The 22,893-nt window shown below is 48.1% G+C and overlaps 1 long non-coding RNA gene across 1 annotated transcript; it reads right to left on the bottom strand.

Annotated features, from left to right (window-relative positions):
• Positions 1 to 375: 375 nt before the first annotated feature.
• Positions 376 to 1,330, bottom strand: LOC125301060. The gene is made up of 2 exons (XR_007194664.1): positions 1,291 to 1,330; positions 376 to 517 (listed from the first exon to the last, which is right to left on the bottom strand). It is a non-coding gene; the product is annotated as an uncharacterized LOC125301060 (long non-coding RNA).
• Between the last annotated feature and the right edge of the window lie 21,563 nt (positions 1,331 to 22,893).

Genomic DNA, 22,893 nt, shown 5'->3' on the forward strand with positions numbered 1-22,893 from the left:
ATGTTAAATCAACATTATTTTGTCAACGTTAAAATCATTGAGTCAATGTCGCACTTCAACATTGATCCTATAACATTTTGCACCCTCTATTAATATTGAAGCAATGTTGAAATTCCAACTACAGATCAACGGAATTCCAATGGTATTTCAATTAAAATGAATGTTGAAACAACGTTGAAATTACAACCAAACTAAAGATCAATGCGATTTCAATGGTATTTCAATTGATATTAAACCTCAGTAAACCACTTTTAATTTGGAAAAAATATTGGGAAATTCACATCCTGCTTTATATACAGCCAGGATAAATTTGACTAGGCCTAGTATGGCTGGTTTAGGCTACACAATCGTGCATAAATAACCATTGACAACTTATCAGTTTGAAAATCAAGTGCATTTATTAACTCTTCTTCATTTAGAAATTCATGTGCTTCCCTGCTATCCATTCAGTATAGCATTCATAGACCACCCGTTCGCAGTCAGCCCTCCACCATCCAGTAGCAGAGTGAAGTGGCACCTAACAGAAACAGAAGAAAAAGAGATAGACAGTGTTAGATAAATAGGCAATGTTCAACTGAAACTGAAGGCTACTTATAATTGAAACTTTAGAATAATCATAGAATATATATTCTGTATGTTTGTTGAGTTTACTGTCAAAATGCCAGGCTGAAGATAGTGTTAGAATAATTCAGTTTCGCAAGCTGGGTGAGGTCATTGAATATGTCGTGTTTGCTAGCAGCACCAGCCATTCGGGCAGCTCTGTTCGTCCGAACAATTTTGCTGCCCAATGAACGGTTAATGATAGCAGTCTAGTCAGATATGACTTAAAGTTAACTTATATCAGTATTGCTAAAGTTAGCCTATTAAACTCACAAAAATATGATCACCAGGAGTTACATAAATGTTAGCTAAATCTCCACGTTAACCAGCAACACATCTTCAGCCTATAATTTTGACAGTAGCCTAGAAGCTAACGTTACCAGTAGGCCTAGCACTACTTCATATTTTATTATCATGAGTATAATAAACTGTAACTTACTGACAACAAAGGTTGGACCTAATTATAAATCAGACTGCCAAGTAACGTTAACCTAACATTATGATGAACTGCCATAACGTAAGTTAGCCTAACATTAATTTGACAACAGCAAGTAAATTTAGCTAGCCTAGCATTTGAATGAGTTTGTAAGTCAGACAGTACGATGTACATAGACTGTAAACATGACCGAATTTAATGTAGTACACTTTTACAATAAAACATTATCGTTTGATAAATAAATGCTTGCTTACCATTAAGGAGGAGTGAACTTGACAGAGAGCTGAACACCCGGTTGGTCTGACTGAACTGTTGCTGAAAATGATCTCCTGCTGGACAGTTCAAACGTCGTCGCGCGGTCAACTATAAATCCACTACTTTTCAATAGATTTCCCAGTCAACCACAAATCCATGACTTTTCAATATCTTTTAGTGAACTATGTATCAATGCTCTATCGATTATGGCAACATAAACTATAAACCAATGTTGTTTCGATATCTCTCTTATCGATATTCATGCACTGTCGGGTTTTTGTCAGGATTGTAATGCTGATTCAATGTCTATTTACCATTGAGATTTCAATCTCAACCAAAATGATGATTTGGATGGAAAATCAACATCATATCAATGTCACCTTGCTATCTGGGTATATAGTAGAAGTATATATACTCTTTTGATCCCGTGAGGAAAATTTGGTCTCTGCATTTAACCCAATCCGTGTATTAGTGAAACACACACAGCACACAGTGAACACATAGTGAGGTGAAGAATACACTAAACCCGGCGCAGTGAGCTGCCTGCTACAACAGCGGCGCTCGGGGAGCAGTGAGGGGTTCGGTGCCTTGCTCAAGGGCACTTCAGCCGTGGCCCACTGGGCTCGACCCTCCGGTTACAAGTCCAGAGCGCTAACCAGTGGGCCACTACTGCCCCAATAAATAGGTTGTACATATCTTGACTGAGGAATTACTACTAATCACCTCTTTGAAGTTCTGTTTTTAAAGTATAACGATAGCGTTGTGAACAGTTTATCGAAATCTTTTTTCTTTGTTCATGCAGTTGTGTAAATATTTCTCTTTATGTAAGTAGATTAGATTTAATAGGACCTTCAGACTGTACTGCAAAGTTTTTTTTATAGGTTTAGTCAGATTTTTTTTCTTTTTCGCATGGCCAAATTTCCGTCAAGGATTCGCAGGACACTGAAAGACGGGGTAGGCTACACGAAACTTGGTGGGCATGTAGCCCCACATGGATAGCATGGAACCATCGTTTTTCGTTTTGATCTCACAGTCGTTCCACATCCCTCTGTAACTGGTCTTGGGCAGGAGAAGTGAGGGAAAAAAACACTGGGTATCAGAGCTGGAGTCCTGCATCAGAGAGGTTGGTCCATGCAGCGTCCATCCTACAGTAGGCGAGTGTGCAGGGCAGCTGGGCTTCCAGGGGGGCCAAATCTCACACGTTCCACAGAGCACAGGAGATGAGAATGGTCTGCTCCCACCAACAGCAATGGTCTGATCTTATGGAACTCCTGCAACAACAGGCCTTGGAGGTGCTGGTAACGTCTCTGCAGAGTGGTGACAGGGTAAGTCTGCTCCGGTAGGTCCAGTTGCTTAGCAGTGAAAGCATCTTTGATTTCATATTTCCTTTGCTGATGGGAAGCTGGTGAGATTGAGAAAGACACTGTAGCACCCTCAATTCTCTCTGTGCCTTGTCTAATTGTGCGCAGGACTAAGGACTCAGCTGCCCCATATAGGCCTAAACTCTCAACAGCAGAGGACTGAACCATCGTCCAGGAGGGCATAGGTCTCCAGAGATTTCCCTTTGTGAGTCAAGACAACTTTTACCACCTTCATGAGTACAGAGTTGAATCCACTGGGCCTACTCAGATATAGAATTTGTTGCTCATTATGACCGCCGCTAGCAAAGCGGTCATATAGGGATTGTCCCCATCTGTCCCCATCTTCAGTTAAGATGTTCAGAACTGCACCAAACTATGTGTATGATTGACCTGGCATTCTCTGGGGGTATGCCAAGTTTCGTAGAATTTCATCCAGGGTCTAAAAAAAGGTTATGTGTACATTTAGTGACTGTACACTCATTGGCCTGTAGATGGCGGTGCACACATATACACATGCACACACACACAGGCACCCACATACTATCGGTATTAGAACGGCCGATACATAATTACAAATTCAGTAGGATTAAAAGAAAGCCAAAATAAATATTCATCATCATCATCATCATCATCATGGCTGCATTTCCAGTATTGGCGATAAGTAGTCGTTTGTCCACTAGATGGCGCATCGTTTCAGTGAGACGTAATTTTGTTTGAAGTTAAAAGTAGGTTGGAAAAACAATGGACGGTTCCTACAAGGACTGTAGTTTACCGCAGAGAACGTCTAATAAGGATAGGACGATGTTCACATGAAGCCGAAATAAATCTGAGGATGTTTATCGGACATGCTTGGTTTTTACTGCAGGTACGTTAATCTTATAATATCAATAAGGACCTAGGTAATGTTACCATTAGCGTTGGTTGAGTGATGGAGGCCAATTTGATTGATTGCATTTGTAGAAAACTATAAATGCGGTTATACCAAGCAAATTGATAGCAGCACTGTAATTGTATCTTTCGACTGTCATTTGTTGCACGTGCTACAAAAATCATTCTGTGCAATGGAAGATTTACCAACGTTACACCTGATACAGTCTGATACAGTTTTGCCTATACATGCGTGAGACAGACGCCTGTTTATTTTGTTTTAAGTGCGTGCAGGGTGTGAGAGGGGAATCGATGTGCTTTGATTCCAGCTTGGTAGTTGTAGTCTGAAATTAAAAAGCACGTGCGTGTGAAGTATCCAAACAATGACACCTTCATTTCATTATGGCTGCTTTAGCAACACACCTTAAGCTACTGTGTAGTGGGTCCCATTTAAAAGTGGCTACTTCATTCGCGCTTTCCTTGACTCATAGAGCTGCGTTAATTTTATTACAACTTTGCCACGATATGGCAGTTTAAGTCCGCTTGATACTGTAAGGCGTGAGCCATTGGTTTCCAAAGGAGATTTTATTTGTGTCGCCAGCATAGCCTAGTGACAATTTATGTTGTAAATAGCCCTACCTTATAAGCCTACCAGTAGCTTTGGGAAGCTAACAGCTTTCTATTAGGATATAATTTGTTAGTTACAGTTTTGTCATAACTCCCTGATGCATTTTTGCATGTAGAATAGCCAGAGCGTGGATATCTCAATCGGAAAATTAAACAATATCGGGTGCCTATGGACTAGGCTGGGTGAACCCAGCCTGATCTGCCGCTATTTATTATTTATTTTTTGATTTCTTAAAAGATTGAGCTTGGTCTGATGAAAGCCAGACTAGCCATGGACCTCAGTTACACAATGCAAGGGAACATGAATCAGCCTATATTTGCACGAACAATAACGGACAACAGCTCTTCAACTTTGGACCGTTAAAATGTGTATGAACAGTCTAGCGACGCATTTCATCAAGGCCCATTTGGACATGTCAGTTATTTGCACCACTGGTTAGATGTAAAACAGCATTTCGATGTACAGGACTGAGCGGCGGTCCTATTTTGTACCGCTATGCGGTACATCTAGTTTTTACAGGTTTTCACTTCATGCAGGATTCCTAAAAGACGATCTTTGCATTGGGGGCAGCCTCTCTTTAGGTCACAGTTGACGGAACGGTGAGAACGTCCACACCTCCAGCAGCGGCCATTGTCAACGATCCACTTTACCTTGGCTTCTGCATCAAACTCCTGAAATTCAGGACACTGACTAAGATGGTGATCTTGACTGTTACAGAAAGCACAGGATGAGGATGCAGGCTCACTTGAGGATTTCACACGTGGGTTAGTGCTTCGATTCTGGGTGCGAGCTCTGGCACTCTCTTCCTGACCTACACCTTGAAGGAAAGTGGCAGTGGGGTGGATTGATTTTATGGTTCCTCCATCTCTGGCCGGTGGCCTTGTGGCACTCTGTGATGGCTCGCTCACTTGAACAGCTAAACGTTGACATTCTGCTTCCTCCTCTAACCAGTTTGCAAAATCTATCAGATTATATGACACATCTGGTCTTAATATTCGGGCTTGTCTGGCAAAACTGGCAACCTGGTCAGCGGGGAGCTTACGGAGCAGCTGATGGACATGGGACGCACAGGCCAGCTCCCTTGCACCTTCGTCATGGCCCCAGAACTGAAGCATGCCTACCAAAGCTCTGATACGTACGGCAAACTGACTGAATCCTCAGGAGTCTCCAGAGCGAACAGTTGGGAGGCTCTGAACGGAAGTGATTTCTCTTAACACCAGGTGGTGTGGTTGGCCGTATCTCTTCTGAAGAGCTTTTAAAGAAGTAGTGTAAGGCTGTGGGTGATGAGCATAGGTGAGGGCAAGATGACGAGCTGAATCCAATTTCAAGTGGTCAAGAATAATGATATTTATAGCTACTGCTCATGTTCCTCAGGTGGCAGTAAGTTCTCCAAAGCCATATTTAGCATTGCAAACTCATGAGGGTCTTCTTTTCTAAAGAACGGAAATGAAGGCCTGCAGGGTTTCCGTTGTCCGGTAATTACCGGACATTGGCCAGAAAAAAAATGAAATGTCCGACAAAATTAAATCTCTCCGGTCAAATTGTCCGATTGAAATTGGCTAATAATCCTGTCCCCCTAACGCAATCTGAATTTGAGAATAAGCCTTAAAATGTAAGCCTAAGCAATCCGTCCTCTGGCTATGTTTTTAAATGTACAGGCTCTACCGTTTGAAAGCTATTAAACAACACACATAGCCTGTGCTGCATTTCAAATAGGAAACATTTCAAATAGGAAGCGCACACTTAAAACGTCCATGTTAAACAACGAACAAATGAGTGAGGCGGTTCAAACATGGCCAGGCTCAGGCAGACTAGCCTTAAAAGTTTTTTCAGAGGCCAGACGCGATGGATGATAAATTGGTAACACCTGAAGCCTCAGATGTCCGGTCAACTCCACCACCACCAGATAAAAAGCAGAAGTGTCGGGCGTATCTGTCGGAATCATGACGTTGGAAGTGGAGTTGTGGTGTTGCGGCCTCTCCAAGACACTGTCATTCTCCATGTACACTGGACATGCAACATGTGTTGTGTACCCAAAGCATACAGTAGGCCTATGCTTTCTATGTCTATGATCTGCAGGGTTAGGGCCTCCTCGAAAAAGAAACTAAACATTTCCCAGAATAGGAAACATTTCTTAATTTATTGTTATCAAATAAATTTTAGCCTTAGTGGTGTGAGCGCTCATTCTTGTGTTTGTGCATCTGTGCAAGTTTAACAGTGGAACCACTGGAGATAACGTGGGTAGCAGCAACAAACAACGTACTGTAGCCTTTTTAAAACAATGAACGAAGCGGACTCTTGCTGTTAATGAAAACATAGATACTGGCTAGCTCTTGTTAGGCATGTTTACGTAAGTTAGGCTAATGAACATGTTGCATTCTATTCAGCCTGATTATGTCATTCTTTAAGCTACATAGCCTGTCTCCAGTTTTCCTCAACTTGACTAATTAAGAAGCGATAATAGGATATTTGACCGGCATATCAAAATGTCCGGAAAACAAAACCCCTGCCGGTCACTTTGACCGGCACCATTTTTTTCCTAGTGGAAACTCTGGAAGGCCTTTCATATGCTGACCTTCTGAGCTGAGCAGGAGGCACTAATGTGTAGGGCACAGGAACTGACGATTGGGCTGAAATACAGGAGTAAGCGGCTGCAGCAGAATAGGGCCTACTGGGATAATACACCCGATCAGCAGGTGCCTCATGAGACTGGGACACTGAGACGGTGGGAATCAAATCAGCAACAGAATGGCACTGGACATTTCTAGGGTGACTGGCTACATCCTCTTCTAGGGGCCTACCAAGGTCAGCTAGTGCCGAGGCCAGAGGCAAATGGCGAGAGTTACGAGCAAGCATGTCTACAGGGTTATTAGCAGGGGCTGTCACTCTAATTTATGAGGCTAGTGCAGGCTCGGGGGGAGCCTGAGTAGGTTGTGGTGCAGCAGCTATCGGAGCCACATACTCCGGATGTACAGGTGGGGGATATGGCAGATTAGGGACAGGATAAGAGAAATAGGGAAGCCTGAATAGTCCACCATTTTCAAAGTAAGCTGGGTAGGTTGGCATTAGCGGCGGCATCCATGGAGGGCATGGAGGGCCTGGAAAGTAGAAAGAATTTCCTGGCATTTGATTATATTGGAGAAGAGCATCACTCCTCGCTGACTGAGGGTCACTAGTATAAAGACCTGGATGACCAAAATCATTATAGATTTGAGATAAGCCATGGTTGGCACCTTGTGGCTGATTCAGGTACTGTGGAATCGGATTCACATTCATGGAAGCTTGTGAGGTTAAGTTCCTCTGACAAAGAACTGGTGGCTCAGGACGTGTATGAACATTTGGGCCTACATCTGGTGGTTCTAGCTAGTTCGGACAGAGGGTGTGGGAAGCATAGAATCAGGTGGTGGAAGAGTGCTTTGTCTACTCAACCTTGGAGGTGAGTAGACAAAGCAAAGAGGCAGGCTTTGCCTATTTTGCTGGTGTTGACGCAGACATTCTCCTAGTTCAGGGGTCTCAAACACCCGGCCCGCGGGCCAAATCCGGCCCGCGTCCTGCCCAATTCCGGCCCGCAACGTATGACAAAATAATAATGTAATCCGGCCCTTGAGGCTATTAATTGCGACAAACAACGATACTGATTAAAATAGACGATAGATCCAGGTACGGTGACAAATCTCATTTGTAGGCCTACTCTGCTCCACTATGTGCAAGACATCCAGAGCTTGATTCAAACCCAAAATCGCTGCTCAAAGTTTTCAGGAAATACTTGTATTACACGCGAGAAACACAAAGACGTGCATTTGTAATGACGCGGAAGCGATGCAGGCCATAGTGTTGCAGAAATTAAGCAGAAATAGGCCTACACCAAATGTTGAAAAACGTTCCGGTGTGATGAAGTCTTAGGTAAGCTATGTTATTCACCTATTCTAATTCTGAAGGAGAATGTCCTTTTGGAGATTATGATCGATCGTCTATGACAGTGATAGTCACGATGCGTCTGTGAATGGAGGTGCGTGTATACAACGGTGTCCACTAAGCATACCATGCTTGTTTCGACCCTCTGCCCAACATAGCTTGGAGGTTGCAGTGGTAATCGTGATGATAGTGTCCGTAATGGATGTGGTACAGACAGCAGGGCTAGTAGAAATAGGGCTCTAAAGAACTACAAAGTCACCCGCAATATGATGCTTTTAACTTCTGGGTACTGCAGATTACCCGCGATAGGAACTGTTTGACCAGAATACTTTATTGTAGGCCTATATTGTAGTAATCTATTACTAAACCACAACATCTTAGGTGTTGGTATACATCTTAGGTGTTTTCCTGTTAATTGTTATGTGGGTAATATGAAAAAAGGAAAGTAAACCTGCTTAAATATGTTCATCCAGTATTTACTGAAAGGTGCGTAATTTGAGGTGCTTGCCATCCAGTGACAAATTAGATGGGTAAATTTACCCCCTTCATAAACTTTTGTTTTACTAAAGATTTTTACATTTACAGTAGGACTTTATCTCTGACCACTTTCAAGCCATGGCCTTTTGAAATTTTGATATAAAAATCCAATGGTGTTGCTTTCTTAACCCTGATGCCTAGTTTGCCAGGTTTAAAAAAGTTATGAGAGGAAATATTTGGTGTGAAACACACACACATACCTGTTTTTTATGTTTTTCATTTATTTTATAATTTGTATTAATATTTATTTTATCATTATTTTATTTATAAGCTAAGGTTGCTAGCACAGGTGTCTAAAACTAGATAAAAACACTTGCACTTTCTGTTTGCAGTTTTGTGTGGTATTTGAAAAAAAGAACATTGCATTTTCAGAAATAGCCGGCCCTCCAATCAGATGATGTTGGCAGAATTGGCCCCCAGCTCATTTGAGTTTGAGACCCCTGTCCTAGTTCCTGCACAACGGATGTCCTAAAGTCCGCTGGTGGATCTCTCTCTCTCCTCCTTGTCTCTCTGGAGATGCAGCACATGAGCTTTGTGAATCAGAAATGAAGGAAGAGCATTCGCTTCGGACCTGCATATACTTCATCATTTCTCCCAAATTCATCAACATGCATTTCATCTGTTTTACCTCCTCAGTCAGAGATTTCACATCAGTGTTTCCATGTGGTAGCCGGGCTTCTGGATTTACTCCTCCTTGTGACTGACCTTGAACATTTGTAGTGGAAGAGTGGGGATGTAGCATTTCATAATCCTGATGCCACAGGAGGCCTCACATGCCTAGTTGAATGCTTCAGTTTCCCAGGGTTATCTTCTGACTGCATTCCAGCAGCCTCTCCGGCTCTCGAAGGACCATGTGAAATATCTGGTGTTTGGCTGGTTCAGGATGAGTGCCACCAGAATGGTGTGTCGATTAGAACACAGGAACGAGTCCAGGAATTACTTCTCAATTTTGATCTTTATTGCCATTTGCTTCTTTCCTTGTTGTTTGCTTGCTCAATGTTGGTTTACAATTGATGCATATTGCTGGTATCTACAATCAAACAGAGCCAGCTTTACTGATACAGATCATTATAATAATAATACAGTACATTCACATAACCACAAAGATAATCTTTAACCAAGTGACACATTTAACAGTTATCAAATTAATATCAATACAAAATGCTTAAACAAACTTACAAAGTCATAGACGCAGCAAACGCATGCAGCAGGCAGAGGAGCAAGCAGTCAGCACAAAGAGAGACACACTGGTGAGGTTGATTGGTAATTATCCTCAGGTGGAGGAAGCTTCAGGAAGTGGGCGTGTCTCCCAGTAGAGTGACAGGAAAGTGACTGGGATTTCCAACAAATAGACCTCTCCAGAATAAGTCCCCCCTCTTAACTTCCGTATCTATCCAACCTTCGGTCGTCAAATGTCTATGGGAAATAACATGGCGTTTTGAAAAATCGTACCTGTCAAAGTCTGTAGGTGACAAAGTAGAAAAAGCTGCTAGGCAGATTGGCCTACACACTTCTGCCATCTAGTTTCCACTGGATTTTTTTTATTTTCGGTGCCGTTTAAGTAGTATAGTCTATAGCAGTGTTTCTCAAAGTGTGGTCCGGGGACCACTGGTGGTCCGCAAGCTATCCCAAGTGTTCCGCGAGCAGACGTGGTAAAATATAATATAGAAGAGTTGTTTGCCATATGAACCAACTTGTATGTAAGTCCAAACAGTTCTGCAACGCTGCCTATGTAAGCTATGCCAGTTTAAATCATATGAATCCTCTGACACAATAAGCAAGGTGCAAAGACAATAAGCAAGGTGGTTCAGTGAGTAAGCCTATTGTGTAATAAACTGTTGAAGTAGGTGTACTCTTTTTTTTTAGTTAGGTGGTCCGTGAGGTTTTTTTTTATTGATTAAGTGGTCCTTGGTCTGAAGAAGTTTGAGAAACACTGGTCTATAGTATACTACTTAAACGGCACCGACAATCAAAAAATCCAGTGGAAACTAGATGGCAGAAGTGTGTAGGCCAATCTGCCCACCAGCTTTTTCTACTTCGCTACCTACAGATGTTTTACCGGTATGATATTTCGAAACGTCATGTTATTTCCCATAGACATTCGACGCCCGGAAGTTGGATGGATACGGAAGTTACGGAGGCGGGACTTATTCTGGAGAGGTCTATAGGATGTTTGAAATCCAGCCCAGAACCAGATAGGCTACCATGTCTGTAATCTTAAAATCGTGTGTGTGTCTGTGTTATTTGTATGGTGTGTACACAGAAAGGCATGAAAGGGAATCCAGGTTACATCGTGTAAAGCCATGGACACTATGGCCAATGGAACTCTGTATTTAAATTCAACTAAATCAGGAGCTGTGGAACAGGTGGTTGCAGTGTCTGGCTGCACCGTACCTATGGGGACCCTAACACTCTCTCCCATTCACTTCCTGCCACTCTCCATGTCCTATCTGATTAAAGGGAAAAGGCCCAAACATATGCGTTTAGAAATGACTAAAATCAATAACGATTCTTCAAGACATTTGAAAGACGATAACATTTTTGTGTGTACCACAAATATTTAGCTTGAGGACTTGCTCACAACCCACCACTACCCAAACATGTCCTATCTTCCTGGATTGGGAATAGCATAGGGGTATACACATGGATGCTTGACCCCTGTCTATGCAGTAGACTCCTGCACCATCTTTGCAAAGCACTTCATGACCCTGGCTGATACCTTGCCAAACATGCTCTCTGCTTACTTCTATTTTCACAAATTTTGAAAGTGAATTTGTGAACATATACATTTGAGTTATAAATGTAATAATTACTATAAATATTAATAGAGCTTTATGTTGAACTATTAAATTCCCAAATGCTTCTATTAATTATGAAGTGACAGATCATCTCATCATCAGATGGAAATGAGTACTGCTTGTTCACACAGTACTCACAAGTGCCAATTAACTTTCACCTCAGCAGACTGCTGCATTGATTGGCCTTCATTCTGTTTGATGTTTGAGTTCTCCCTGTCTGATTTTTTTAACTGGAGTGAAATAATTATGGACATGGCATTCTACACAGCATCATACTTTGATTTTGAAGCCATTTCTGTTCATCCTTTGAGTTTAATGAAAATACATTTTTGGGCCATTTGGGTGCTCAAAGTAGAACTGGAGATTGAACTGGAGATTAATGGAGATTGAAAGAGAACCCAAAAAGTATCATCCTTATGTAACATGCTGTTGGTGCATATTGACATTGTAAACATTCTCTAAGGAGATTAAAAATCAGTTTACAATAACGCTATTTATTGGCTACATTTTGGTGCACAGTGGGTCATGCGCGTGGTGGTAGCGGTGGAACTGGTAGGTGAAAATGTGCATTCTAAATAGATGGCATTACAAACTTGCTATTTCCCCTTCTCCTGATTTATGTTTATGTTATCTGTATGATCATCCATGTTTAGGCTTGTGAGTAAGTAGCAATAGATCACGTTTTTTCCCATCCTTTATATTCTAACCTAATAATAATAATAATAATAATAATAATAATAATAACAAATTAATCTACAGCAACAACTACCAGAGCGAGATAAAATGTATTTGTGACTTCCTTCATTTCAACCCAGGTCTATTAAAAGAAGGTGCTGAGGACCAGTCCACTGTAGCATTGTGTTGCGGTGATCCTTGAGGTGGCCATGACTCCCACCCCAGCATACCACCTCTCTCTCCTTTCTCCCAAATTCAATGCCCTCCCAAGGTTATTTGCTCAAGGCTGTTTCTTCTCGCCACTCTGATCTTTGGCTTGCTGCTCTTGAAGTTTCAGTGTGGTTATTGCCTTGAGATCTTGCAATAATTCAAGTCCTGCGCAAATCTGTGGCTATTTGTATGATGTTCAGGTGAGCTCCATAAAATCACAGCACAGGCGGACCACAAAAGTGGCATGTTTTTGACCTTCAGTCAGTGTACAGCACAGTACAATACAGTACACATGCAGTGTAACTATGCTTTTTGCAGCAATGTGGGCATGATCCTATTGTCAAATTTAGCAAATTGCTCCTCACTTAAAACTGCCAAAAAAGAGGGTGCATGGTGCAATTTAATTGGATGTTCAGCAATATCAATAACCTTCCATGTGTGCAACACCCCACAGCCACCTCCTTAGTTCAGCACTGTAATCCTGGATATTTGATTTAAGACATACAGTATGGTTTTATTCTATGAAGGGTTGACCTGACCTGACTCTGAATTAAAGCAATTAACTCTTTAATTAACTCTTTGGGCATGGTGTAAGAGTCATCAAAAAGGTAGCCCTGCATGCAGTGTTTGTGTGAATAAAGCAATGCCTGTATCTGTCATGCTGTGTTTTGGATCCAGTGCCAAGAATATTTGAATGCTTTCACTTTGTTTAGTTTTTATGTTCCTGCCATTTTGTTGTTTTCTTGAAATCTGACATGCCCTCTGACATGGCACCAGCCAGGTGGTTAAATAACTTGTTGCCATCATTCACTTCAATTAAATTCTATACATTTAAATCTATTAATATTGTACATTTTATACACTCTAAACATCAACAGCAAGTATAAGAAGATGAAATAGTCCCTTTTTAAGTAGAGAAGAAATCTTGGGCAAAACCCAAATTAAAATGGTGGTGGCCCATGAGGCTGCTTCACTAGAACGAACAAAAGAAAGACAGACAGTACAAGAGCATGTGCCCTCTGCATCATTTTTTTGATGTCTTATAGAGCAAGTTGTGGCTATGGCACTACCAACATACTGGTTTTTACTGACCCTGTTTAACAGCAAAACTTTTAGAGTGGATATAAATCTGAGCAACATGGCATGCAGTTCTTATTTAATATTCTCAAGCAATCAAACGAAAGAAATTTAGAGTGAATATATTTCTGAGCAATCATGGCTCATTAAATAGTCTCAGGGTTTAAAGTCTTGAAACGGTGCTTCCTGACACTTACGGACATAATCAAACTTGTGCCTTGTTGAAATGCTTCACAAGCCACTGATTTCATCAAAAGGCTGCACGTGCCCTTTACCGCCGTCTCCATGGACCATCCATCTTCCTTCCTCCACGTCCGCACCTGCTTCGTTATCTCAGACAATGAGACTACAGCCCCCTCCCCATGTCTCCAAAGTGGTCCATCTTTTTCAGCAGGATCACTGTAACAAGATTCTGTGATTTTCACAGCATCACTGCTGTTTTTGAGAAAAATGTGTACTGTATTTGTGAATACAGTATGTTGCTGTAGTTTCGCTATGAATTATGGTCAAAAATGGTCAAACTACAGTAATAAAAATTTGCTGCGAATCATAACACAGTAATATATCTGACTCCTCCCTCACTTGTCAGCTTTTTGAAAATTTTGAAAAAACATGGCGGAAAATCAGTTGGGGTTTTCTGTTTTCTTTTTGCACATAAATACAAAGTTAAGCTCCCAGATAGCAAGGTGACATTGATACTATGTTGATGTTCCATCCAAATCATCATTTTGAAAAGATATTGAAAAGTCATGGATTTATGGTTTACTGGGAAATTTTGACGTGGTGATTGAAAACGCGGCACCGCAGCGACGACGTTTGAACTGTCCGGCGCGGCAGATCATTTTGAGCAACAGTTCAGTCAGTCAGACCAACGGTGTTCAGCACTCTGTCAAGTTCGCAGCTCCATCTTAATGGTAAGCAAGCATTTATTTATGTAACGTTAATGTTTCATTGTGAAATTGTACTACATTAAATTCGGGCATGTGTACAGTCTATGTACGTTGTACTGTCTAACTTACAAACTCATCCATGCTTGTTGGATCAACTAAGTAACGTTAGGCTAGCTATCATAGCTTCTAGTTGCTGTTGCTGTGAAGGTGGCATTAACGTTAATGTTTTATGTTACGTTAACGTTTTGGCAGTCTCATTTATATTAGGCCTACCTTAGTTCTCAGTAAGTTACAGTTTATTATATTCATATAATTTATATAAAACATTCGCTAGTAGTGCTAGGCCTAGTATGTTGCTGTCACAATGTTAGGCTGAAGATGATGTGCTGCTGGTTAACGTTAACGTGGAGGTTTAGCTGCTAGCACTACCAGCTAACTTATGTAACGTTAACTCATCGTAATCAGTACATATATCTATGTGTTGCTGCAAGCAAACATCATCAATGAGCTCACCCAGCTGGCTAACGTTAGCAGCTAAATATACCTTATGTAAACTGAGTTATGCTAACACCATCTTCAGCCTGGCATTTTGACAGTAAACTCAAAACATACAGTATATATATATAAATGATTATTCTAAAGTTTCACTTGTAAGTAGCCTTCAGTTTCAGTTGAAAATTGTTATCTAACACTGTTTATCTTTTTTTTTCTTCTATTTCTGCTAGGTGCTGCTTCACTCTGCTACTGGTGGTGGATCAGGCTGACTGCAACCGCTGGTCTAACGCTGCAGCATTTGCAGAATTTCTAAACGGAAAAAGTGAATAAATGTACTTGCTTTTCAAACTGATAACAAGTTGTCAATGGTTATTTATGCAAGTTTGTGTAGCCTAAACCATACCTAGGCCTAGTCAAATTTATCCTGGCTGTAGATAAAGCAGGATATGAATTTCCCAAAATTACTGTATATAATATTACAGCACTGGTATTACTACTGTACTAAGTTACAGTATGATCCATAAGTACTGTGATTAAAAAATACGGTAGACAATTCAATACTGTATACATTACAGCACTGCATTTACAGTATCAGGCATAGGTACTGTGATTTCATATACAGTAGGTGTACTGTAGAGTGAAATACAGCAACTTGCTGGTTATTTGCTGCCAGCAAGTTGCTGTAAATTTTACGTTAAACTTTTTACAGTGATGATTAGCCTGCCACTTTGTGTCAGCCTCACTCTGAGAACTCCCATCCCTGCAGTCAGCCTCCAGTTGGTCAAAGGCACTATACTGTGAGTGTGCATTGCTTTCACCTTTAAGACCACCAGTGAAGATGACAAAGGATCCATAAAACCAACAATCTAAGAATGTTGTATTACGGAAAGTCCAAGCCAGATGTTCAGATGGTAGAAACTGGATCATTCCATGTCAATTCAACCAGGGTCTCAAAAAATTCTGAAAAAATTACCAGGTGTACCTATGTTATCCAGGAGACACACTGTAAATGGCTTTTTATGTAAGATCAATACTTTCTAAGATACAGCCAGTTTTACAGGGGGAGGGGGGTGTCAATCTTCTCAAATGGACAAAAGCTCCATGCTTACATCCATTTTAAAGGATGTACCTGCATGGTCTCTGGTAGTATTCACTTTCAATGGCCCTTCAGGACACATCCAAACTGCATCACATTTAGGAAGGCAATATATGAAACGTGAAACATGGTGTGATGTCACAGAAACCTTGATATTCAGCATAAGATAAGAAAAAAAGAAAAATAGGGATTTTTGTACTCACTTGTCATGTTTTGTATTTCCAGCTCCATAGCTTGGATTTTAGGCAACTGTGGTGTTGTGTTTCTCAGAATTGAATTCAGGGATTTCCCCCCCAAAAAAAGCCGTTGGCATAATGGAAGATATGCAAAACTGAAAACCAGAGCCGATTGTCAGACATATTCAAAAAGTAGTTATTGACAATGTCAGGATCTGGCCCGGACTGTTGGAGTTTGTGCCACCCTGGTGGCCATTTTGTGTATTGTCCTGTGTTTGTTTTTGCCTGTTCCCCATGTGCTTTGTGTTACCTGCCTGTCATCTGTCTTTGTTTCCCCCCTATCTCCTTATTTGGTCTGTGCTTCCTGTCTTGTTTGTTTTCCCTCCATTTCTGCCTCCTCACCTGTTCCCTGTTATTGTCTCGTTGGTGTCGTCCAGTCCTCTGTCTCTCTGTTAATTGCTCTGTGTATTTCTACCCTCCTGTTTCTCTGTTCCTTGTCGGATCGTCTCTCTGTTTCTCCTTGTCTAGCCCAAGTCCTGTTTGTTGTAAGTCTAATTGTTAAGTTCGTGTTAAAATAAATCGTGTTTTGTCTGTAATTCTGCCTGTTGGAGTCTTGCACTTGGGTCCTCCTGCACAATCCTGACAGTACGGTCCGACCACAAATGGACCCAGCAGACTCGAATTTCCCAATGGAGGAGCTAAATCAAGTGGAGTACACCCTCAGCAGGCTCAACTCAGAGCTAGTGAAGTCCACTGACTTGGAGCGCCGGCATGCCATTTGTTCCTTAATGGAAAGGACTATTTCCTCAAGGCCTTGGCTACAGAAGGTTCCAGGAATGGCTACCCTCGCCGACCAGCTCTCAGGTCTGGGTAAGAGCCTTCAGTCCCTCCTTGTTCCCTCCAGCAATCCAGTTTTTGAGGCTGCTAGTCTCCCGCCTGCCCCTCCAGCCCATTGCCAGGAGCTTAGGGTGGGCGTGGCTGCACCTTCAGCCGGGCCGCCCAGGTCCAGAACCCCAGCCTGAGGGAGTTCCAGTTCCCCCCAGAACTCATCCAGGTCCCTCAGGTTCCCTCCAGGAGGGAGACGTGGCCAAGTGTCGTCGGCCAACCGGGGTCATCCGACACCATGCCTCCTGTGGCCAGCCCAGAGGCCTGTGGCTCAAAGCCCAGTGGCCAGCCCAGAGGCGCAGCCCTGTGGGGCCAGCCCAGAGGGCCTGCCTCCCTGTGGGCCAGCCCAGAGGGCGCCCAAGCCCTGTGGCCAGCCCAGAGGCGCCCGCTTCCTGTGGCTAGCCGCCTCCTGTGGCCAGCCCAGCCCAGAGGCGCCTGGCCCTGTGGCCAGCCCAGCCCAGAGGCGCCCGCCTCCTGTGGCCAGCCCAGCCCAGAGGCGCCTGGCCCTGTGGCCAGCCCAGCCCAGAGGCGCCCGCCTCCTGTGGCCAGCCCAGCCCAGAGGCGCCCGCCTCCTGTGGCCAGCCCAGCCCAGAGGCGCCTGGCCCTGTGGCCAGCCCAGAGGCGCCTGGCCCTGTGGCCAGCCCAGAGGCGCCTGGCCCTGTGGCCAGCCCAGAGGCGCCGCTCTCCTGTGGCTAGCCCAGAGGCGCCAGCTCCTGGCCAGCCCAGAGGCCAGCTCCTGTGTGTAGCCAGCCCAGAGGCGCCGCTCCTGTGGCCAGCCCAGAGGCGCCCGCCTCCTGTGGCCAGCCCAGCCCAGAGGCGCCTGGCCCTGTGGCCAGCCCAGAGGCGCCGGCCTCCTGTGGTTGTAGCCCAGAGGCTCTCGCCTCCTGTGGCCAGCCCAGAGGCGCCTGGCCCTGTGGCCAGCCCAGCCCAGAGGCGCCCGCCTCCTGTGGCCAGCCCAGCCCAGAGGCGCCCGCCTCCTGTGGCCAGCCCAGAGGCGCCTGGCCCTGTGGCCAGCCCAGCCCAGAGGCGCCCGCCTCCTGTGGCCAGCCCAGAGGCGCCCGCCTCCTGTGGCCAGCCCAGCCCAGAGGCGCCTGGCCCTGTGGCCAGCCCAGAGGCGCCTGGCCCTGTGGCCAGCCCAGCCCAGAGGCGCCTGGCCCTGTGGCCAGCCCAGAGGCGCCTGGCCCTGTGGCCAGCCCAGCCCAGAGGCGCCTGGCCCTGTGGCCAGCCCAGAGGCGCCTGGCCCTGTGGCCAGCCCAGAGGCGCCCGCCTCCTGTGGCCAGCCCAGCCCAGAGGCGCCCGCCTCCTGTGGCCAGCCCAGAGGCGCCTGGCCCTGTGGCCAGCCCAGCCCAGAGGCGCCCGCCTCCTGTGGCCAGCCCAGAGGCGCCTGGCCCTGTGGCCAGCCCAGAGGCGCCTGGCCCTGTGGCCAGCCCAGCCCAGAGGCGCCTGGCCCTGTGGCCAGCCCAGCCCAGAGGCGCCCGCCTCCTGTGGCCAGCCCAGCCCAGAGGCGCCCGCCTCCTGTGGCCAGCCCAGCCCAGAGGCGCCTGGCCCTGTGGCCAGCCCAGAGGCGCCTGGCCCTGTGGCCAGCCCAGAGGCGCCTGGCCCTGTGGCCAGCCCAGAGGCGCCTGGCCCTGTGGCCAGCCCAGAGGCGCCCGCCTCCTGTGGCCAGCCCAGAGGCGCCTGGCCCTGTGGCCAGCCCAGCCCAGAGGCGCCTGCCTCCTGTGGCTAGCCCTCCAGAGGCGCCTGGCCCCTGTGGCCAGCCCAGAGGCGCCTCGGCCCTGTGGCTGTGCCCAGAGGCTTCCCCGCTTCCTGTGGCTAGCTCCAGAGGCGCCTCGGCCCTGTGGCCAGCTCAGAGGCGCCTGGCCCTGTGGCCAGCCCGGCTCCAGCCCAGAGGCGCCTGCCTCCTGTGCCCAGCCCAGCCCAGAGGCGCCTGGCCCTGTGGCCAGCCCAGCCCAGAGGCGCCTGGCCCTGTGGCCAGCCCAGCCCAGAGGCGCCTGGCCCTGTGGCCAGCCCAGAGGCGCCTGGCCCTGTGGCCAGCCCAGAGGCGCCTGGCCCTGTGGCCAGCCCAGAGGCGCCTGGCCCTGTGGCCAGCCCAGCCCAGAGGCGCCTGGCCCTGTGGCCAGCCCAGAGGCGCCCGCCTCCTGTGGCCAGCCCAGAGGCGCCCGCCTCCTGTGGCCAGCCCAGAGGCGCCCGCCTCCTGTGGCCAGCCCAGCCCAGAGGCGCCTGGCCCTGTGGCCAGCCCAGCCCAGAGGCGCCTGGCCCTGTGGCCAGCCCAGAGGCGCCTGGCCCTGTGGCCAGCCCAGCCCAGAGGCGCCCGCCTCCTGTGGCCAGCCCAGAGGCGCCTGGCCCTGTGGCCAGCCCAGAGGCGCCCGCCTCCTGTGGCCAGCCCAGAGGCGCCTGGCCCTGTGGCCAGCCCAGCCCAGAGGCGCCTGGCCCTGTGGCCAGCCCAGAGGCGCCCGCCTCCTGTGGCCAGCCCAGCCCAGAGGCGCCTGGCCCTGTGGCCAGCCCAGCCCAGAGGCGCCTGGCCCTGTGGCCAGCCCAGAGGCGCCTGGCCCTGTGGCCAGCCCAGAGGCGCCCGCCTCCTGTGGCCAGCCCAGAGGCGCCTGGCCCTGTGGCCAGCCCAGCCCAGAGGCGCCTGGCCCTGTGGCCAGCCCAGCCCAGAGGCGCCTGGCCCTGTGGCCAGCCCAGCCCAGAGGCGCCTGGCCCTGTGGCCAGCCCAGCCCAGAGGCGCCCGCCTCCTGTGGCCAGCCCAGAGGCGCCCGCCTCCTGTGGCCAGCCCAGCCCAGAGGCGCCTGGCCCTGTGGCCAGCCCAGAGGCGCCCGCCTCCTGTGGCCAGCCCAGAGGCGCCCGCCTCCTGTGGCCAGCCCAGCCCAGAGGCGCCTGGCCCTGTGGCCAGCCCAGAGGCGCCTGGCCCTGTGGCCAGCCCAGAGGCGCCCGCCTCCTGTGGCCAGCCCAGCCCAGAGGCGCCTGGCCCTGTGGCCAGCCCAGAGGCGCCTGGCCCTGTGGCCAGCCCAGAGGCGCCTGGCCCTGTGGCCAGCCCAGCCCAGAGGCGCCTGGCCCTGTGGCCAGCCCAGAGGCGCCCGCCTCCTGTGGCCAGCCCAGAGGCGCCTGGCCCTGTGGCCAGCCCAGAGGCGCCTGGCCCTGTGGCCAGCCCAGAGGCGCCTGGCCCTGTGGCCAGCCCAGAGGCGCCTGGCCCTGTGGCCAGCCCAGAGGCGCCCGCCTCCTGTGGCCAGCCCAGAGGCGCCTGGCCCTGTGGCCAGCCCAGAGGCGCCTGGCCCTGTGGCCAGCCCAGCCCAGAGGCGCCCGCCTCCTGTGGCCAGCCCAGAGGCGCCCGCCTCCTGTGGCCAGCCCAGAGGCGCCTGGCCCTGTGGCCAGCCCAGCCCAGAGGCGCCTGGCCCTGTGGCCAGCCCAGCCCAGAGGCGCCTGGCCCTGTGGCCAGCCCAGCCCAGAGGCGCCCGCCTCCTGTGGCCAGCCCAGCCCAGAGGCGCCCGCCTCCTGTGGCCAGCCCAGCCCAGAGGCGCCTGGCCCTGTGGCCAGCCCAGAGGCGCCTGGCCCTGTGGCCAGCCCAGCCCAGAGGCGCCTGGCCCTGTGGCCAGCCCAGAGGCGCCCGCCTCCTGTGGCCAGCCCAGAGGCGCCTGGCCCTGTGGCCAGCCCAGCCCAGAGGCGCCTGGCCCTGTGGCCAGCCCAGCCCAGAGGCGCCTGGCCCTGTGGCCAGCCCAGAGGCGCCTGGCCCTGTGGCCAGCCCAGAGGCGCCCGCCTCCTGTGGCCAGCCCAGCCCAGAGGCGCCTGGCCCTGTGGCCAGCCCAGAGGCGCCCGCCTCCTGTGGCCAGCCCAGCCCAGAGGCGCCTGGCCCTGTGGCCAGCCCAGCCCAGAGGCGCCCGCCTCCTGTGGCCAGCCCAGCCCAGAGGCGCCCGCCTCCTGTGGCCAGCCCAGAGGCGCCTGGCCCTGTGGCCAGCCCAGAGGCGCCTGGCCCTGTGGCCAGCCCAGAGGCGCCTGGCCCTGTGGCCAGCCCAGAGGCGCCCGCCTCCTGTGGCCAGCCCAGAGGCGCCTGGCCCTGTGGCCAGCCCAGAGGCGCCTGGCCCTGTGGCCAGCCCAGAGGCGCCTGGCCCTGTGGCCAGCCCAGCCCAGAGGCGCCTGGCCCTGTGGCCAGCCCAGAGGCGCCTGGCCCTGTGGCCAGCCCAGAGGCGCCCGCCTCCTGTGGCCAGCCCAGCCCAGAGGCGCCTGGCCCTGTGGCCAGCCCAGCCCAGAGGCGCCTGGCCCTGTGGCCAGCCCAGAGGCGCCTGGCCCTGTGGCCAGCCCAGAGGCGCCTGGCCCTGTGGCCAGCCCAGAGGCGCCTGGCCCCACTGTTGGAAAACAATTAGAATAACTGTGTGATGTACTGTCACAAAGTTACAAAGGCTAGATTATTCTTTTATTTTTCTACCGGATAACAAGCATCTTTGAACTGACCACATTTCAGCCCTCTAGGTCTTGACTTGATATGACTTAAGTCCTAGCATTAGGTCTTGTCATGCTGTGCAAAAGTAGATCAATTATAGAATGACAACATGAGTACTTTAGACCATTATTTGCCAAGGTATGCTCATGCATTTGGTAAAATGCCCTATGAAAACTCCCAATATAGGACTTTGGGTTATCCAAAAGGCATACTGGCAATCAAATGCTTACTGCATATGAACCCCACATAAGCATAATCTTGGCCTCAAATGAAAGGTAATACTCTGAAGTTTCATGCTTGCATTTGGGATTGTAGGCTACTTCAGGTTCTGATATGACTACAGTAAATATGGAATAATTACAAAAAATACAAATCTTTACATTTCTATTTCAATTCAATTGGTGTGTATAAGACGGGCTATATTTCTGCACAACTAATATTGGATCAACTGGTAACTGACCTGGGGCTGTATGCTAGCTGGTGATGCTAGTTGCGCGTGTAAATCCTCACACCCCTAACCTTAAGAACGCTTCTAACCGCTGAGTTGGAAGCCTGGGCTTTTAGCTCAGTGGTTAGAGCGCTCGACTCCCATGCCAGTGTGTGTTGACCTGGCGGCGGGAGGGGGGATTGTCGACGGGGAATGTCACTCTTGCCTGTCCTCAAAACTTGAGAGCCCTGTAACTAGTGAGATGCCAAAATGGTCACTTGTTAACATGTAAAGGCAAAAATACCCTCTAGTTTACTAGTGAGGGTGTTGTAGGCCTTACTAGTTAACTATTGGCATGTATATTTTGTTCACTAGTTAACTAGTTACACCTAAAAAGAGAAACAAGCTGACCGTTTATGTCCACTAGTTAACTATACAAACTAGTGGGTATTTGCTTTAATACTGGGATGAGCGGAAGCTGGCATGCATGTCCTTGACTTTCTTCATGCTGTATTTTTAGTATTAGTAGTAGCAGGTTTGACAATACCCCCTTTAAGAAGCACTATTAAGGCTTAATAACTTCCTTTCACCTTCAATACTGTATTTGGGTGAAGGGGGAAGTATAATTAAGATGTTTGCGTTTTTGTAGTGCAATATTGTATGTTTATGAAGCACATTTGAAACAATGTATTGACTGTTACCACAGTGGGTCCCATTTAGAAGTGGCTACTTCATTCGCGCTGCGTGAAATGTATTACAACTTATCGCCACAAGGTGGCAGTTTAAGTCCCCTGTAGCATTTGTAAACAGGGCAGCGGATTGCATTCAAAGGCGTTGCAGTGGCAGTGAGATACTGTAAGCAGAAACTTAAGATCACCTCGTTGAAGTCATACAGTAGACTAGGCTACTAGCCTACTTTTGTTTTTATCAAGCTGGGGCCAGAGATGATGGCCTTTGGCGAAAGGCCATCTGCGAGCCACCAATTTGGCAAAATCGGCGAGCCACCAATTAGCTTGACGAGCTGCGCAATGAGTAACACTGGGCTATAGTGACTCACTGACGGCGCTTATGATATACTGCTTCTCTAATTTATTTACTTTATTTAATCTTTTTACAGGTCATGCATTCAC

The sequence above is a fragment of the Alosa alosa genome, chromosome 9, assembly GCF_017589495.1.
Source record: "Alosa alosa isolate M-15738 ecotype Scorff River chromosome 9, AALO_Geno_1.1, whole genome shotgun sequence".
NCBI lineage: Eukaryota > Metazoa > Chordata > Actinopteri > Clupeiformes > Clupeidae > Alosa > Alosa alosa.